Below are 4,258 nucleotides of genomic sequence, written 5' to 3' on the forward strand. Positions count from 1 at the left end.
GAACAGAACAAATAAAACCAAATTCTTATAAGCTGTTTTATTTACATAAAAATACAGTATTTCTCTAGATTTAAAGTGACATTTCAGTCTATGGCACAACAATGAATTATGGAGGAAATAAAGATTTGAGGTTATGGTTCAGGGTCAGATATGCATCGGAAGCCTAGGCTCGAGGCAGAGCTGTCTGGGGTGTTCTGACTACGGGCCGCACACCTGTACCTGTAGCAGAATGACTACAGAGAGAAAACATTCAATAGAATAAAAAAACTAAAAACATTAGTTTTTAAAAAATGTGTTTTCTGCTAATAAAGGTTTGGTTAATATGTGAACACTCACTCCACTCATCTGTGTGAACCTGTGTGTACCTTGTGACACATATAGAGCCTCCTTTCTTGACTCTGTCTATTCCTGATTCTGGTCCTTTCTGTGGAAAATTTAGGACATATACTCTAGGATAAGGGCCTCATTTGTAAGAAAAATATAAAGAGTGTTCTAGTATGCATGCTTGCTCATTCGTCCAAATTAGACTTAAAGGGTTGTAGTTGTTTTCTGTAGTGTGATGAACATTCGACCAGTCTGCCGTCCACTGCCACGCATTCCCTACCATGTCCTAGAGGCCAAAGCCACTGGTGGGAAATTACATTACCTGTCCAAGACACCAAATACCTGACATAGATGTGATCAACATCTGTGGTCTATGTTCTTTAAAGGGATAATTGACCCAAAAATTATAATTATCTCATCATTTACTCAGTCTCATGCCATCTCAGATGTGAATGGTTTTCTTTTTCTGCAGAATGCAGACAAATATTTTTAGAAGAGCAACTCAGCTATGCAGGTCCATACAATGCAAGTGAATGGTGGCCAGAACATGAAGGTCCAAAAAGCATATAAAGGCAGCACAAATTTAATCCATATGACTTCAGTGGATAAATTAATATCTTCTGAAGAGATATGATAAGTGTGGGTGAGAAACAGATCAATATTTAAGTCAGTTACTTTTTACTATAAATCTCCACTTTCACATTCTTTTTCTGTTTTTGCCGATTTGCATTCCTTGTGCATATCGCCACCTACAGGGCAGGGAATATAATTTATGGTAAACAAGGACTTAAATATTGATCTGTTTCTCACCTATATCTATCATATCACTTCAGAATACATGGATTAAACCACTGGAATTGTATTGATTACTTTTATGCTGTACTTTTTGCAACGTCAAAATTCTGGCCACCATTCACTTGCATTGGATGGACCTACAGAGCTTAGATATTCTTCTAAAAACCTTCATTTGTGTTCTGCAGAAGAAAGAAAGTCGTACACATCTGGGATGGCATGAGGCTAAGTAAATGATAGAGAATTTTCATTTTTGGGTGCACTATCCATTTAAGTTCTCCTCTGTAAACACATATAAACAAACAAAACAACAACACAGAATTCATTAACATATGACAATATACTACCTAGTTTATCCTTCTCTCTCAACTAATTCTTTCTTTCTGTTACCGGGGATGTGTTTACATAGCCATCCTCTGCTGTGTTGTGATTAGGGAAATCTCCTTGTCACAGATTAGCATAGTGCTGCCCCCTGGGTAGTAGTTTATTTCTCCATGGATACAGACTAATGGACAAAAATATTGCACAACACTGACACACATACCTATCCTGCAGGCCACCTCTACAGGCGAACTCCCACTCTGCTTCAGAAGGGAGTCTGCGCTTGGCCCAATGACAGTACGCCTGAGCATCAGACCAGGACACATGAAGCACGGGATGATTCATCCTAGAAACAGAGTGAGAATTAAGTAAATAATATAACCTAAATGTGTGTGACTTACAAGCAGAACCAAGTATTATCTGATTATATTATTTGTTTTGTATTGCAATAAGCTGCAATACATGAAGGTGCAGACTAGGGTTGCAGCAGTATACCGGTTCTCTTACGAGAGGTTCTCTCGTATTGCGTAAGCTAGCTTACGCTACGGGAAAGATTCATCTTTTCTGAGATATTGAAGCCAAAAAATTATCCTTAATTTTGTATCATTTGTCAACGCAGTGCAGCAACTGCAGACCTTGAGCGGGCTAGCTAGCGAGCTCATTGGTTGCTCTGCGGCAACTGCTGCAGCCTATAGACGAACTTGGGTGAACTCGCGTCCAATGAGAGGCGTCCGCGCGCTTACTGCATCAAAGCCCGCCAAAATGGGCGTGGCTAGAGCGCATATAAGCGTAGTTCGTAGGCTGGAACCCTGATTTTCATCTCTTCAGCGAAGCTCTTCAGCATCTCTGAACTGGAAGCCGTGCGCCGTTCGAGGGGCATCTAGCAAGCTTGGACAGCCCTCGAAGAAGCCGGCCGTCTCCGCCACCTTCAGCCATCCTGAGAGCTACGCCATCCGGCGACGTATCCTTTTTTAGAGCAAGCAAGTTCTTAACGAACTTCACAAAAGAGTAACGAGCGTCTTTTTAAGATGCCTCGCACCACTTGCGCTTCATGCGCGCCCCTCTCAGCGCCGGAGACCGCCACATCATCTGCGCTCTCTGCCTGGGACTGGGGCATGCAGAGCTCGCCCTCGCTGAAGGCGGATGCGACCTCTGCTAGGAGCTTCGATGTCGACCCTCGCGGGCTCGACTCGAGTGCTCAGAACCGAAGCCGCGCCGCCTTCCATTCCGCCCAGCGCAGGAAAAAGTGCCGCTCCCAAAGGCTGCCAGAACCGGTGATAGAAGCGACTGCCTCGCCGGAGCCTCTCCCTCGAGCATCGCTCTCACCCTCCCGCCCCGGGACGCCGCAGTTGCCGCCCAGCGACCGCACTCGGCCATCTCGGAGGACGAGGCGGAGGATAAGGGCTGTTCCATCATGGCTTCGGACAGCGAGGAGTGGTCAGGCTCCCACGCCTCCTCCTCGGCCCAGGAATCCAGCAGGACCCACGCCGGAGTCGAAGGGGAACTAACAGTGGTCACCGCCCCCTGAGCAGGCTCCCAACAGACTCGACGGCTGCTTTCTTCAGAGCCGTCGCCGCGCAACACCCGCGGCCCGGGCCGCTCCCTTCCTGCCGGAACTCCACACTGAGCTTGCATTGTCGTGGAACGCGCCTTTCTCGGCCAGGATCCGTTCCCACGTCTCCACCCCTCTCGCTTCGGTGGACGGCGCCACAGAGAAGGGCTACTCCTTCATCCCCCCGGTCGAGGATTCGGTAGCAGCACACCTTTGCCCGCCCTCCGCGAGATGGCGGTCTAAGCCAGTGCTCCCGTCTAAGGCCTGCAGAGCGACTTCCGCCTATGTTGGCTGGCCAAGCCGCATCTGCTCTGCACTCCATGGCCGTCTTACAGATCCTCCAAGCGGACCTTCTTCGGGAGTGGGATGAGAAAGGCAGGCACCCAGAGGCTGTTACAGATCTAAGAAGCGCGACGGACCTCGCCCTTCGCGCCACCAAAGCTGCAGCCCAAGCTCTAGGGAAGTGCATGGCCTCGCTGACTGTGACCGAGAGACACCTAAGGTTGCGCTGAAACCTGAGCAACCGAAGTCCTCCTAGCCTTGTTGAAAAAATGACGGCTCAGTCCCGCCACGGCCGGACCACCGTCAAAGCTTCACCTCCTGTCAGTCCCCCTATCTCAGGCTACTACAGTGGTGGATTCAGCAGCCAACAAGCCGGTGATACTGCCCGCTTGCCTGCACTCAAACGCCGTTTTCACGGCGACCCAAAGAAATCTTGTAAAGAGCAAACATGCCTTATGTGTAGAAAATGTGCCCACAATCCAGTGTTCACCCCTACACACAAGCATTACACTTCCCGTGTTCCTATCAGAGCCCACTCACATAAAGCAGACACAGCCCGCTCGAGTGTTAGAGTCAATAAACACGCCCACGAATCCGTGCATGACGCCCCTTCTCTGGCCGCTCTGTCACCACGACCAGCCTTATGTGTAGAAAATGTGCCCACAATCCAGTGTTCACCTCTACACACAAGCATTACACTTCCCGTGTCCCGATCAGAGCCCACTCACATAAAGCGGACACAGCCCGCTCGAGTGTTAGAGTCAATAAGCGCGCACACGAATACGTCGCGTGCGCCCATTCTCTGCCCGCTCTGTCACACGGCCAGCAAACACTTATCTGTATGTAAGTCCCGTGCCCGTGACTATGCTCGCGCATCACTTAACAGATGTGACTCTTTCCCCATTCACCTCAATCGGAAGTCACTCACAGAACAGCCTGTCCCTGCAGTCTGCGAGCAGTCATGCATAAGCACAGTAAGCGCTCACA

The 4,258-nt window shown here is 48.8% G+C and overlaps 1 pseudogene; it reads right to left on the reverse strand.

Moving 5' to 3' along the window:
* Positions 1 to 131: 131 nt before the first annotated feature.
* LOC127653763 (formylglycine-generating enzyme-like) lies at positions 132 to 1,782 on the reverse strand (annotated as a pseudogene).
* Between the last annotated feature and the right edge of the window lie 2,476 nt (positions 1,783 to 4,258).

This window comes from Xyrauchen texanus, chromosome 13, assembly GCF_025860055.1.
Source record: "Xyrauchen texanus isolate HMW12.3.18 chromosome 13, RBS_HiC_50CHRs, whole genome shotgun sequence".
Classification (NCBI taxonomy): domain Eukaryota; kingdom Metazoa; phylum Chordata; class Actinopteri; order Cypriniformes; family Catostomidae; genus Xyrauchen; species Xyrauchen texanus.